This window comes from Canis lupus, chromosome 8 (assembly GCF_048164855.1).
Source record: "Canis lupus baileyi chromosome 8, mCanLup2.hap1, whole genome shotgun sequence".
Lineage (NCBI taxonomy): Eukaryota > Metazoa > Chordata > Mammalia > Carnivora > Canidae > Canis > Canis lupus.
The window spans coordinates 23938153-23953856 of NC_132845.1; the positions used below are offsets into that span (position 1 = coordinate 23938153).

General features: G+C 39.0%; 2 long non-coding RNA genes across 2 annotated transcripts in view; one reads left to right on the forward strand and one right to left on the reverse strand.

Annotated features, from left to right (window-relative positions):
- Window positions 1–15704, reverse strand: part of LOC140638013 (uncharacterized) — a 481686-nt gene that overhangs the window by 33490 nt on the left and 432492 nt on the right. The window lies entirely within an intron of this gene.
- The window catches only part of LOC140638011 (uncharacterized), a 33150-nt gene continuing 32100 nt past the window's right edge, over window positions 14655–15704 (forward strand). The window contains exon 1 of the long non-coding RNA XR_012035127.1: window positions 14655–14789. This is a non-coding gene — a long non-coding RNA (uncharacterized lncRNA). The remainder of the gene's footprint in view (window positions 14790–15704) is intronic.

The window sequence follows — 15704 nt, forward strand, 5'->3', positions numbered from 1 at the left end:
ATGCAACTCAACAAGGCAGAGTAAAGCAGGGCTAATCAGCACTCTGGTTCCCTGTCCTATCCCAGTGCCTGCAGGTCCCAGGCACTCCTCCACCCCCATGTGGCATCAGAGGCTGATGGAGGCCGCACACATGAAGTGGGGGTCAGTTCTCCGCCTCATCACCCTGTGTGGAGCTGAGTATCCATGGCCACCCTGATCAAGACAAAGTCAGATGATAGGAGGTGAGGCTAGCTGGCATCCATGGGTATGGTTTTGTGCCAGAAACTTTTAGAGTGGCTTATTAAGTAACAATAGATAATGGAAATAGAATTTGGATGCTGGAAGCAGGGTGCAGCTATACTAAATTGTAAACTATGAGACATTGATTTTGTGAGTAGGTATCAGGCAAAAGCCTGGCAACTCAAGAAGGCTGCCAGTGGGGGCAGGAAGGCATGAAGACATTGGTAGAAACTGTCACTTGCAGTAGCAAAGAAAGTAGGAAATATCCCTGATGAACTAACTCCATGGCAGTGGTAAGGAGATTTCTAAGCAGTGTTGGAGGTACTGTGTGTCTTCTTCTAGCTGCTTTTAATAAACCATGAGAGGAGAGAAATGAAGAAGTACTCAATTTTCAAGTAAGATTTAGAGAAAATCTGGCGGCTGCAGATACTCTTTACAGCCAGCAGGTTCTCAAAGTCAGAAATAGCCTATGGCAAAGATACATTTCAGGGTGCCATCAGGAAAAAAGAAAGCCAAGAATATGACTAACAAAACCCCTTGTTAAGACCTCAGAAATATTTAAGCCCGAACATCAAAGACCCTTTACACTAGACAAAATGGCTTCCAAGGGTCTTAATTGTAGGCCTTGCACATCTTCTCCGTTAAATCATAGGATTTCTAGGCATCTCAAGGGCATTGTTCCATAGCTTCAAAAAAGATCCAGGGAGAAAAGGGCCTATTCTGCAAAGATTTGAAGGTGTACTTTTGTCTAATGGTGTGGATTATAAATGGAAATGTAAGAAACCGACAAAGTGGTTGGGCCTAAGGTCACCTGGAGAGCTTGTGTGTGCCAGCCTGGCACCCTGCCCCCGCCCCAGTCACCAGCCCCTCCGCCGTCTCCAAAGACCACATCATCCACACCATCTCCATGCCTTGTGGCTGACTGTCAGAGGCTCAGTGGACACACCCTAGTGCTCCTCAAAGGGGTACAGGCTCCCTGCTTTTATTATTAAAAAAACCCAAAAGGTAATAAACACTCAGCTCTCTGTTTGTGTGCAGTGACTGACTCTCATTTAGCTTGATTTACCCAATTTATTCATATCAATTAATTGGATAATGAGTCACCAGCAATCTTTAGGTTTTGCAGAACCATTATCCTCATTTCCTAATTTACTTCAAGGGAAATGATGTATGTAAACATTTTCTGAAATATTAGGAGAGTATATCCATTTTTCAACACACATAAATTATTACTTTTTTTCACTTCAATTCCCATCTCAAAATATGCAAAAGTGTTTTGTAAAATCCTTTTAGGACTGTTGTCTATTTATAGCTCCCCTTCCGCCATCCTTTTAACACTGTTTTGATGTGCTCTTTCTAAAATGCAAATCTGATTCCCTCATCTTCACTTCCTGGCTTAAAAGCCTTCATGGCTTCCCATTACCTTCAGGATAAGGATCCTAAATGTCCTCCCTGCTCTGTGTTCTGCCCAGGTCCGTCCATCACTTAATATCCAATTCCAAACTTCTGGCATTTTTCTGAACTGCATTTTCTCTCCTGTCTTTCTTTTACAAAAGTAGCTTCCATTGTTTGGATGGCTTTTCACGGTGTTTCTGGCACAGTCTTTGCTTGAGCCCAACTTCTTAGAAGGAATTCCTGATACCTCTTCTTTCTACCTTCTACCTAGGTATCCCTCTTCTGAATTGACACACAATGTGGCTCTCATTTTTCCCAACTGTCCCAATTTACAGGGAGTGCTTTGAGGACAGGACCTGCCTTTCATTTGTAAATGCTCAGAACTCCAACTATTGCCTGGCATCTAAGGGGGCTCTCAGCTTCTTTTCTGAATGAGCAGAATGAAGGTATGAACACTTGATGGGATGAGCACTGGGTGTTATTCTATATGTTGGTAAATTGAACACCAATAAAAAATGAATTAAAAAAAAGTGTAGATTTTCACAAGTGACATCTTGTGAAAGGACAGGAGGTCCTCATTCATCTTTTAGAGAGGGGAGGGAACTGTCTGTTTCCTTACTTTTGGAGAAATCTTCAGGCATCAAACTTCAGATATTTCCAAGGAAGGGTTTTTTAGGAAGACATATCCTATTGGAGCCTAGAAAGCTGCAAGAGGTGATAGGGCTGCCAGAGAAAGGTCATCTTTTCAGGAGATCATATGGGATCACCACTGCTCCTGGTAGAGAGGCATGAAATGATTGTTTCTTTGACTCCTTTTCAGTGAAAATTTATTAATTTAACATAGAATTTTTGAGCACTGACTATGTGCCTGGTGCTGGGGATTCAATCATGAATAAGATGTTTGATCTATTCTCACCAAATTAAAGTGGATCATAGGAGAAAAACACACAAAAAAAATTGCAAACAAATGACCACTAAATTCCAGTCATTTGAGATAAAGGCCATGAAACAATTAGCTACATTTGTTCATTCAAGGAAATGTTTGATGCAATTTAACTTCATCTGTGGAGGCAGTAAAAGCTTCCCCAAGAAGTCTGAGGGTTTAGAATAGTGGGTGGGCAAAATGAATTCAGGAACAGCATGCACAGAAGCCTTGCAAAACAGAAGAATGGAAAGAAGGCTATTATCAACAGACTGTGGTAAGCAAGGAAAAGTAGCCCTAGATCAGATTGGAGAGGGAGGCATGGGTTGAACTGACCCCTGCCTTTAACCACTCCATGAACAAATTCTGGTCTTTTGAACTTTCGTTGCCTTTGCGACAGTCTTACAAATTTAATCCACAGAGGAAATAGAAAGGCTCTGAAGATTTCTGATAGTTAAGTTTGAAGTTCACATTTATGCTCATGCCGAAGTATCATTCTGGCTATTGTGAGAATAGTTTGGAATGGAGCAGCAGGAGGTGTGGGCAAGTCATGAGAGAGAAAATTTATCTAGGCAAACCAGTGAACATCTCTGTGATTGCCCTTGGCAAACAATGGCAAACTTTCTGTCCTGGATCCTCAGCGGTTTTCTATGTAGTTCTTACACTAGAGGTAATTCAGTAGCTGAATGCCAAGTAACAGAGCCAGTGGGGGAAGTGGATACATGTTAGAGCTGGGTTTCTTGGTGCCCAAGGCTACATTCTTCACCTGCTAGGCCTTGGTATCATTTACAAGACAGGATATCATAGGAAGAAGGGCAATGTCAGTGAGCCAACTCAATCACCCATGAACAGCCATTTGGAGATTCCTGAGTTGATGGTATCTACATAGAAAAAAGTGTTAATAATCAAGTCAAATTCTACCTTGAACAATTAGATTTTGAGAAAGGGAAACCAAAGAGATGCCATGAAAGAAAAAACTTGGGGATTTTTTTCTTTTGCTTCTTTCCTTGCATTTTTTTTTTTTTTTTTCCGAGAGAGCGAGAGAGTATATGTGGGGGGCAGGGAGAGAGAGAATCTTAAGCTGGCTCCATGCTCAGGGCAGAGCCCAATGCTGGGCTTGATTTCATGACCCTGAGATCATGACCTTGAGATCATGACCTGAGCTGGAATCAAGAGTTGGATGCTTAACCTACTGAGCCAAAAGGGGTCCCTTCCTCCTATTCTTGTTAGGGCCTACACCTCCACCTTACACATGCCTTAATATATATCCTCCTTGTAAAGGTCAAGGAATTAATGATTTCTTTGGAGTCTTCCAGTACAATAGACAACATCTAAGGAGTGACCGGGAGGGGTCATCATGAATGTTCTCCAAAACCAATCACTCCAAACACCTTGATGCAAGACCTCTGGCTCTGGGGCATAAGGAACTTATGGAAGACACCTGAGCTCTTGTCTCTGTTCATTCAGTTCCTGGATGCCTGAGAGGACATGTACACTAGACATCGTCCTCAATAAAATCTCTAGATCCCAAGCAAAGATGAAACTCATGCTCCCTTTCCTTTCCAAGTCTCCCAGACGCTCTGTCTATATCAGCTCTAAGTCTTCCATAAACTCTGCTCTCACTTCCTGCTGGCTCGAGTTTCATTTCCATCCTGCATGAAACAGAGGACCCTTTTGGCTGGGACCCCCTCTGGGTCCTCAGGCTTGATCTGCCTGCACCAATCCAACTTAAGTAGTTCTCCCTATGTTTAAGAGGCTGTCTCATTCTGCTGAAATTTTGGCAATCGAGTGGAAAGGAATCTCACCAAATGGCCCCTGCTCATTGCAAGTGTCTGAAAGAGGAATGCAAGTTTTTTTCTTTTTTTTTCTTTAATTTCCCGAACAGCAGGTCCTTATTCATCTTTGTGTTCCTAGCACCTAGAAATGCTTGAAGCTTAGTAAGTCCCCAATAAATAGAAAGCCTTACAGCATAGTTAAGAGCTTGGGATTTGCCAGCAAATGAGGGTTCAAGAAAGAATCCACTACTTCTCAAGAGTTTCTGGGGCAAGTTAATTAACCTTTCCAAGCCTCAAATTTTCTATCAACAAGATGATGATTCAGTATTAACTTCTTAGCTCATCACCTAGCAAATATGAAGGACTTCATATATTTTAGCACTTATTATTAATGTTTGTTGAATGCATGAATGAACTCATGATGAAACAATTAAACCATTTATGAAACTGATGATGAAAAAGAGCAAAATGTGCTACCCTTAGGGGCTCATCACATTTAATAGGTTCTTCAAGGTCTGTAGCTGTTGTGTTTCTGGGATAAGATGTGATGTTTTTAATGTATTAATTTACATAATAAAAAAGCTTTTGTGGTCGTCAGGATATGGCCAGGATGGAAACCCAACCAGGTGCCTACAGCCTTCTAGAGTCTGGCTGAGGAGCCAAACTTCTGCTGCTTGGATCCAGATATGGTTACTGGGGTAGCCATGGCTTTGGAGGAATGGAATGGTCCAATCAGATGGGAAAGGCATTCAGCCAGCATAGACAGTATGTATTGGGAGAGACACTGATGATGGGTCTACCAGAAATTTCAAAATTAAACACAATTAGATTTTCTGCGACCTATGTTATTGTCTACCATGCGGAGAAGCAATTAAGCCTAGATTTCCTAAGAGACAACAAAGCTTTAAGTCAGAGATTATTGCAAAATTTTCACATCTGAATAATTTTCAATAAGTTTGGCTAAGGCACCTGCATACATTGCATCATTAATGTTTTGTATCTGCTTTTTTATAAGTTTCTAAAACTATATGTTTTCAACTTTTATAAACTAAGCACAATAAAATCACCTATAATCCCATCATCTTAACACAACCTTGGCCAATATTGGCATTTGGATATATTTCTTTTTAAAATCTTTTTCTTGGGATCCCTGGGTGGCTCAGTGGTTTAGCGCCTGCCTTTGGCCCAGGGCGCAATCCTGGGGTCCCAGGATCGAGTCCCACATCGGGCTCCCGGCATGGAGCCTGCTTCTCCCTCTGCCTGTTTCTTTGCCTCTCTCTCTCTCTCCCTGTGTCTATCATAAACAAATAAATAAATCTTAAAAAAATAAATAAAATAAAATAAAATAAAATAAAATAAAAAATAAAATAAAATATTTTTCCTAGCTACTCTTTTCATTTACTTGTAGCCAATGTATACATAAATGGTTATATCCTATCTTTCTACTTGGCATTTATTATAAATATTTTCTCCCATTATTTTATAGTAATCATAAGCATCATTTTATTTTTATTTCTATAAAAGCTTATTCCCACTAAAAAAAATGCATCTGGTGCTGAATGATTTTATTTTGTTTTATTTGTAAAGATCTTATTTGAGAGAGAGAGAAAGAAAGACAGCTTGAGCAGGGGGAGAGGCAGAGGGAGAGGGAGAAGCAGGCTCCCCACTGAGCAGAGAGCCCAGTGTGAGCTAATATCATTTCCCTCAGGTCTCAGGATCCTGAGATCATGACCTGAGCTGAAATCAGATACTTAACCAACTGAGTCACCTGGGTGCCCTACCAAACAATTAAATTAGAGTTATAGCTTCCATGAGTTTAAGTTCTAAAGCCAGAATACAAGTAAGAAATTACTTTTAGATGAATTATTCTTGGGACTTTTTTAAGACTGCAAAGTGAGCATACTAAACATGAACTTCCTCAGCTAATACCTTTCTATAACTCTCAATTAATTCTTCAATTTCATCCCCAAGGATGTTGACAAAATCATACTTTTTTATTTATCTAATTACAGCAATATTTGAAGTTACATTCACAGGGAAGAATTTAAAAACATGCACACAAATTTTCCCTAAGTTTCCATGTAGCAACATTGGTTATCTCAGGCATGATTGTGTCTCCTGCTGGAAGGAAAGGTTCACTGAGAGAAATGGCTGGAAAAATTACCAGTATTAATCAAATATCTTCCCCTTACCCCCTGCTCCTGGAAAGTTGAGGTAGACTTTATGTGACTTAAAGAGAAGTACTACAAAACTCTGTCATTGAAAATATTGCCTACCTTTCCACCCTCTGTCTGGATCTAAGAAGTAACCCAGAAGTAACCACCTTTGAACGTTTCTAATATGTAGCCCTGGCTTTTAAGACCCCAACAATCATTTCATATATAGTTAAGGATCTAACAACTAATTGAACTACTCTGTATGCTTTTCACATAGTATTTTCTGCAAATGCAGTAAATGGTGTCCATAACAAATAACAGTAATGACTATAATAATAACACAGTTCCTGAGGCCTTCTTCTGTATCAAGTTCTGGACTGGTCATTTTACATGCATTATTTTGCATCTTCTTCACAAGGACGTAATGAGGTAAATATTATTACAAGAGGGTAGTAATTTGCTCAACATTGTGGAGCTAATAGTTGGTAGAGATGAGTTTATAATCCTTATAATCCTAAGTCAGTCTGACTTCTAAGAGCAGTATGCTAACCCTTCTTATTAATATCACTGTACACTTAGATAATATGCTCATACTTCTAAGTTCTTTTTAATCTATTTTTATTGAGATATAATTGACCTATAATATTGTATTAGCTTTAAGTGTATGATATAATGATTTAACATATGTATATACTGTGAAATAATTACACAAGCTTAGTTAACATCCATCACCAGACATAATTAAAATTTTTTTTTCTATCTTTTTCATATGATGAGAACTTTTAGGATCTAATCTCTTAGCAACTTTCAAATACACACTATAGTATTATTAATTGCAGTCATCCTGCTGGACTTATTTATCTTGTAACCAGAAGTTTGTGCCTTTTGACCACCTTCATCCTTTTGCCCGCTCCTCTGGTACTCACCTTTGGCAACCACCAATCTGCTCTACATACCTATGAGTTCATTTTTTAGATTCCACATATAAATGAGCTCACACAGTATTTGTCCTTCTCTAACTTATTTCACTTAGCATGATTGGTCCATCCAATAAATATCTTATTTCTTGATTCAGATTTTTTTTTTTTTTTTAAGGACTCCTTGCTATTAAATCTGAGAAATTTAACTTGTTTCTACGCCGAAGGTACCCAACTTGCCCAGGTTTGTCTGGGACTTTCTCTGCATCCCAGAAAACTCATCAATCCAAGGCAAACTGCTTCTTGGCACATCTGCTCCACATTCTAACTATTACTAAGCCTGTGCTACTTACAGGAGTTTGTTCCTTAAAGCGGTTGGTTTCTTGAAGCATCTAAATCAGGTGTAGTCATTTTCTCTGTCAGTTAATGGTTCAATTTGTGCTACATTTCCATTTGTTTCATTTGGAAAATTACTTTATTGCTCAAATTTTTGTTTTTGTTTTCTGCGGAATTCCTAATTGTCTTTCTTTTCCTTTATTGGAAAAAAAAAGGCATATGCCTCTCTCAACTTATCACTGGTATCTCACAGCTTCCCAAACAATCTATCTGAGGCACTGAGTCTATAATGTTCTTGATGAGGCGACCAGGGCCTCAGATGGCCGCCTTCCTGTTCCGATTGAGCTGACTGTGCTATAGGGTGTGGAGCATGGGATCCCTGGGCGGCTCAGTGGTTTAGCGCCTGTCTTTGGCCCAGGGTGTGAGCCTGGAGACCGGGGATTGAGTCCCGCCTTGGGCTCCCAGCATGGAGCCTGCTTCTCCCTCTGCCTGTGTCTCTGTCTCTCTCTCTGTCTCTCATGAATAAATAAAATCTTATTTATTTATTTATTTATTTATTTATTTATTTATTTTTTTTATTTATTTTTTTTTAATAAAATCTTTAAAAAAAAAAAAAAGGAGTGTGGAGCAGCTTCCTAAAAATGCATTTTGAAGTCCTTCTAGATTTGTTCTTGCTGTTTGTTTCTTTACTTTGCATGTTCTCCATACAATTTCATCTCTGTCTTCATTTTGCTAAACTTTAGGTAATATTTCAGAACATGTACATAGAGGTAAGAATCTCTTATTTCTTGACTAGCTTAAAATGTTTATTTTCACCGGTCCCTTTAATTGACAGTTTGAATGAGAATGAAACCTAAATTCAAACACATTTTCCTCAAGACCTTCAAAGACCACGTTACCATTGCTGATAATATCATCAATATCATTCCTTTTAAGATAGCTTTGTTTCTGCTGCCTTCTTACCCCTCCACCCCAATATTATTTTCATCTAATGTAATTTTCCTGTTTGATCTCAAGATGTTTATGTTTTTGAGTATTTTTAAATGTCACTTTGCTTAAAGAGCTTGAAGAGAATATATATACATCTTCTATATATATATGTATATATACACACAGACATGCACTCATCCTCATACATGTACGATTTTTTTCCTGTCAACTAGGATAAAATGTTCAGTAAAGTTTTCCTTTAGTGAGATCTAGTTTCAGAAGACTATTCCCATGCATGGCTTCAGACACTATTCTAAATAAAGCTATGCCCTCCTCTTCTCTCATCTCTGCACCCTTGTGGGTTTATCATACACTCATATTTCAACATGTATTTTATGACTGTAACACTACAACTGGCAGGGTGCTCTATTTTTCTTCCCTTTATGTACCATACTTTTTAAAAACATTTGGAAGGATACTAATCATTCAACTTCTCATGACATTTTTGATGAGTGATATAAAGAAAGTAGAAAGAGATGTCTTTCAAATGGAGAGAGGTAGAGATGTGTGTGTGTGTGTGTGTGTGTGTGAATGTTTTAATACAATTTCTCCCACACCCTTCCCCATATCCTCACAATTTTCCTAGAGTAATGACATGGATATAAAGGCTCTCCTAGATGTAGCAATTTTAAGAGAATACTTACATTGTGAGATTGGAATGGCCTGGAGCAATGCCTTTATTTCCTTGTCAAATCTCATAAACTGAAAAGGTATTAAAGAAATGGTGTTGGGGACTTTGAGAGAAGAGTGTCTTCTTTTTTTCTTTTTCTTTTTTTCTTCCTATTCCCTCAATACTGTTCTGGTGGGCATGAGACCAACACAGGGGTTGGTCTTTGAAAAGCTAGGCAAGTGATAGTCCCCTTCCACAGACATGCTTGAGGTAGGTGTTCTGAGAGACTACATGGCTTTCTTATGGCCAGAAGGCTTGACCATTCTGCTGCCTTAGAATTGGGGATTAGCATACAATTTCTCTGAGAGAATAGGATAGAAAATGTGCCAATAGCTCTCATGAGATGAGGAGAAATCTGATACATTAAGCAATGATGATAATAATAATAATAATAATGGTAATAACAATGGTAATAATAATTATTATTAACTCCATGGAACACTTCTTGTGTGCCAGCAACAATGCTAAGTATTTGACATCTATAATTTTACATAATTTTTATAATAATGTTATGGGGTTAATGGCAATTATGGTCCTCACAGAAAAAAATCTAGTTTAGAGATGTCAACAAACTTGCCCAAGGCCACAGATAACAAGTGATGTAGCAGTGATTCAAAGGGAGTCACTGAATCACAGATCCTGAGCTCATAAGCCCTACTGTGTCATTTTCAAATGCTTACTACTATTTATCCAATTAGTTCACCGGATAATTACATTAGGAAAAAATATATTTTTTAAGATTTTATTTATTTGAGAGAGAGAAAGCATGAGAGAAAGAGAGATTATGAGCTGTGGGAAGTAGACTGAGAAGCAGATTCCCCACTGAGTAGGGAGCCTGATACAGGACTCCATTCCAGAACCCTGAAATCATGACCAGAGCCAAAGGCAGATGCTTGACTGACTGAGGCACCCAAGTGCCCAGAAAAAATTTTAATAACAAGATTTATGCCAAGAATTAGAAGTCTAAGCCATCAGATTATGATCACTACTTTCTGAGAAAGCCAAAAAGAAAAACAAAAAACAAACAAAAACTTTCCTCAGAGCCATTCTGATGTAAAATCTAGCAATATTTGTTACTCCTCCAACCCTTGAATATCTTAACAGGCAAGAATGCTTTTAAGCATTTTTACTTTTGGAGATCTCCCCACCCCTAATCATATCAAATGTATTCTAATGTATTCACATCCTAGGCTCAATTTAACTTCTATATAAAAAATAAGAATTGAGTTGAGGAAAAGTTGAACAACAAGCTGAGTAGTTGACATGTTACATTTCACTGGCATTTAATTAGTTTTTTATTTTGTTGAGATTTTTTTCTTTTTTTTTAGCTAAAATTTCCAATCAGTACATGTTTTTTAGATTCAAATACCTTCAGGCACCTCTGCATAGCTCATAGGATTGAGACTATAAGAAAAAGAGACAAAAGCAGGCACTCTGGGGGTGGGGGTGGGGGGGCGCATATTGAGCAGGACAGGCGATGGCGTGCCATGGTTACAAGCTCTGTCTATTCTTAGCTGGAGCCTTAAGGAAATCAGATTAACCTCTCTGTGCCTCAGTTCCTGTGCTAAAAATGAAAGGCAGATATTCAGATAATTAGAATGATAGTCACATTAATAATTGAAAACTGTTTTTCTACTCAAAGACATCTTTATTGAGGACTTACTATTAGGCACCAGGCACAACTCTAATGTTGCGATGCAGCAGCTCTCCGTGACAAGTGGGAGGAGGAGGACTACAAAAAGCCTGCCCTCTGGGACATTACACCCCAGGGGAGGAAACATTAGTCAACACTGTATGCACACTCAGGCAGTAATAGGCCTGGAAATAAAAGTGAACTCATTGAAGGGGATAGAGAATGAAAGGAGTCATTGTTTCAGAGAGATGGTCATAGAAGTCCCCTTTAAGAAGGTGACATTTGAGTCAAGGTAGTCAAACCCGTGTGCCTAATATTTCTCTAGAGGACAAGGGAGGATATAAAGATTGGAAGTAGTGAGAGGGGTATTATGGCAGCATGACACAGACATGACACAGATGTTTCTAGAACTTCATGCCATTTTTCTGACTCCCCAGGCTGGCTCTGTTCTGAGTGCTTAGGAACTAAAATAGCACAGAATCCCATTTGGTGTCCATATTCTCCTCAAGAAATGTGTTAGAAAATTACAGAATTACAGTCCTGTGCAAAAGAGTTTTTTTTAAAAAAAGTTTACCTGATGCAAATTCAAGTCTGTGAATTTACAGTAAATGCCAATCTAAGTTTGCAGTAAATTATTATGGAAGCCATAAAGTAGTACATAATAAGGCTGAAAAAGACATGAAGTGATGATTTAATTTACCTCTACTGTACGGTAGGGTTGTAGATAAATGTCATCAACCCTATTGCATGGATGACGCCCAAGGCCACACGGATATTAAGTGAAAGACACTGAGTTGTGATCTTGGCCTCACCCCAGCACAGAGTGTTCAACCTTGCACCTTAGCCGCTTTTCAAAACATATACTTTGGTTTTATATGCAGACTTTAAAAAAATTGAACATCACTATGAGTGTGAGTCACTTACTGACAGAGGCAACCAGGATAAGGTTCCCTAAGGGAATCCAAAGAATGCGTCAGCTAATAACTGTTTGTGACAGCTCCAGCCAGTGAATAGAGGTGGCAGAGATATGGGAAGAAAGGGTCCAAGTCCTCAGGGAGCAAAGAAAAAAAGGAAAGTTCAGCAATAACAAAAAAATCACACATGAATAAGTATCCGGAGTATTTCTCTTCTTCTGCCCCTTAGGGAAAATTCTGGCTTTAAATGCTTCGCATTTCCTCACTTCCAGCCCCTGAACTTTATTATAATATTTGGCATGGAAAGAATAAAAGAAGCTAGCCTTTCCCCTAACCAGTGGTTCTTAACCTATTGGAATCACCCCGGGAACTTTGAAAAATCCTGATGCTCATGCAGCACTCTCGACCAATTACTTCAGGATGTCTGGTGTGGACCCAAGGAATCCGTGTTTTTAAAGTACTCCCATAGATTTCCAATTTGCATCTATGTTGGGGAAAAACTGAACAAACAAAAGAAAAACAAAAAATATATATATAAGAAAAGGGAAAGGGGTTAGACTGGTGGACTAAAGGACCTGACAGTTTGGGTTTAGGAAATTTTGAAGATTGAAAGAATATGGTGGCATAAAGAAAGAATTTAGGAGAGCGTCTGCCATCCATAAGGATGATCTTGAGAACAGCAGAGCTGGATAGAGATAGGAATTTGAAGATGTTTGGCTCCACAGTAATAACATATTCTCTCTTCTAAATCCAAATCCTCCAGCAGTTTTTCAAGAATTTAAATAAAAATCAAGATTCTAAGTTGTTTTGTTTTTCCCCTTCTCTCTCCTATAAGATTGCTTTTTTCTTTTCATACCATGCAGAGGACACATGATGCCTCATTTATTTTGGGGTTACAGAAATTTGAGGGGGTAAATAAAAGTGAACTAAAAATAAATAGTTATGTAAAGGCCTATTTGCTTCCTGATTTTTTTTTTTTTGCTTCCTGATTATATGAGAATGAATGATTAGGAATGATAATAATGATAATCATAGATAGAGTTATTGAGCGGTGAGCTTGCCAGTATTCTTCTATTAAACATACTAGCCTAAGTTGTATGTCCCAATAACTATATTAGTTCTACTTTCAAAGGAGAAAATGAAGCAAAGAGAGATTTAAAAAAAAAATCTCTCCAGATCAAACAGAAAGTAGTAGAGCCTAAATTCAAGTCCAGACAGTTTCATTTCCAGTAACTGCTTTTAAACATCAAGCTCTCTGCCATGAGAGAGAGAGAACCATGATAACTCAGGAAGAGAGTATTTTTGGAGGATGGATAGGAGCCATTCAGGAAAACAAAGTTCGGAGACCTGCAGGGGAATGGGGTTTAGGAGTAAGAGGATCAAGAGCTGGGAGGCAGCAAGAATCTGTGGAATGGAGAACCTACAGTGGAGGCTCCAGGCAGAGTCTCGTGGTGGGGCAATTAGGACGAATTCATAAAGTGAACAAAGAGGGACAGCCCAGGTGGCTCAGCAGTTTCAGTGCCACCTTTAGCCCAGGGTGTGATCCTAGAGACCCGGGATCGAGTCCCATGTCGGGGTCCCTGCATGGAGCCTGTTTTTCCCTCTGCCTGTGTCTCTGCCTTTCTCTCTCTCGGTCTCTTATGAATAAATAAATAAAATATTTAAAAAAATAAAGCAAACAAAGAAACTGAAAGTTATTCTTGCCACTATCTCAAGTCATTAATTCCATCAACTTTTTTTTTTCCCCCATCAACTTCTGATAATGAAACAGTGACCTTGGGTCCAAGGAGTTTAGGAATTTAAAAAGAAAACACGAAACATAACATGCTATAGAAATTAAGTGAGAGAGAAGTTTAGAGAATGCTACTCAGCCTTCTTTAACAAAATGAACACTGCAGATAAAACCAGATAGGTCATACCTTTCTGCATTACTCGTCCATCTATCTATCATTCAGGGGAGAGAGGAGCCTAGAAATGTATCTACTGTTACGCAGAATTTATTTGATATCAAAAAAAGAACTAAAGAGTTTAAATCATCAGTAACACTCTTAGTTTATTTTTAAAAAGAAGATAAATACTTTATGGCCATCCTGAAATTATTTAGAGTATAATTAAAAGTATGCATTACATTGAGTTCCTTTCGAAATTGACTGAGGTATTATCTCATTTACAGTGGGTTGTCTCTGAATTACATGAATAAAAAAATATATTCACGCATACAGTGAGCAATGAAAAATGAATAATGAAGTAAATTCTTTCTGACTCAGGACATCAGTTACCTTGTTTGTAAAATTAAGTGGCTGATCGTTCTCTTTCTGATCTCGAATGCTCTTAGCTTATGTTTATCAGTATCTTTTACCTTTATTACATACAGCTCAAAATATTCTGAGCCACAGGTAAACAAAACACAAGTCAATAAGCAATCAGATGCCTTTTTATTTACAAGAGGCGATTTTTGATTTCCAAATTTTATTCCAGGTGCTTCAGAGAACCTGTGCATTGTGTATTTCATTTTCATTGTTTTAATACATATTATTAAAAAATGCAATGAACAGCAAACATGTGGGCTTGAATGATGACACCTAACTCGCTCATCTGGTTAACCAGATAGTCTGCTGTCCTTGGCTGAACTGCCTCATGACATTCTTCTGCATTTGAGTCATTTGTTGAGTCACTATGAGGCTGCTTACACTCGGCCTGTATATGCCGCTTCAGGTAACACTGTCCACAGGAGGCCTCAGGACAGCACTTGTTCATCCCAGCTCTTGGAGATGCTCACTGGGTTCAGAGGCTCGGCCTCCACCGACGCCTCTCCTGGGTGTGGCCTGGGCAGAGAAAGCGAGCAAGGACCACCGCAACACAGTAATTCTGCCCTGGGGAGAGTTTTAGCTCTTGTTCTTGTTTTGAGGGCTTCCTGTAGGATTTCTATTGTACTAAGTATATGGGAATCCATAAAGAATGATTTATTGTGATTTATTTATTTATTTTAAAGATTTATTTTAGAAGGGGGGGGGGTGTGCAGCAGGAGGGGCCCAGGGAGAGAGAGAGAATCCTCAGCGGACTCCCCTGATGAGTGCAGAGCCCCGAGCAGGGCTTGAACCCAGGCCTCGGAGATCATGATCTTAGGCTAGTCAAGAGTTGGCTGCTTACCCAACTAAGCCACCCACGTGCTCCATGAGTGGGCTTTACAATCAGTGAAACCTGGGGGCACTGCGGGGCTTAACTGGTTAAGCCACTGACTTGATTTCGGCTCAGGCCATGATCTCAGGGTCATGAGATCAAGCTCCACATTGGGCTCCATGCCGGGCATGGAACTGGCTTAGGATTCTCTCTTTCCCTCTCCTGCTAATCCTCCTCCTCCTCACTCCCTCCCTTTCTAAATAATAATAATAATAATAATAATAATAATAATAATAAAAGAATTAGCAAAACTTGTAATTCAGGTTCTGTGTCCTTGGGGAGCTTCTATAACCTCTTCTGCACAACAGGGATAAGGGCAGTGTTGAAATATTTCAAAAGGCAGTAAGTTGTAAGATGGAGACTATTTCCTTCTATGAGAAGGAGCGACCATGAGAAGCCTCTTCTGTGATCAGCATTCATCAGGCTTTTATGGGAGTACAGGGTCCAATTTGAGGCCCTTTGTTTGAGGCAAGATGTAGAAAACTTGGGGAGAGCTCAAAAGAGAGTGTCTAAAATGATTAGTTTAGAAAATGGGTCCTTTGAGGAAAAGCTAAAGAGATTTAGGTTATTTCTCATGAAGAAAAGTATCGTGGGAGG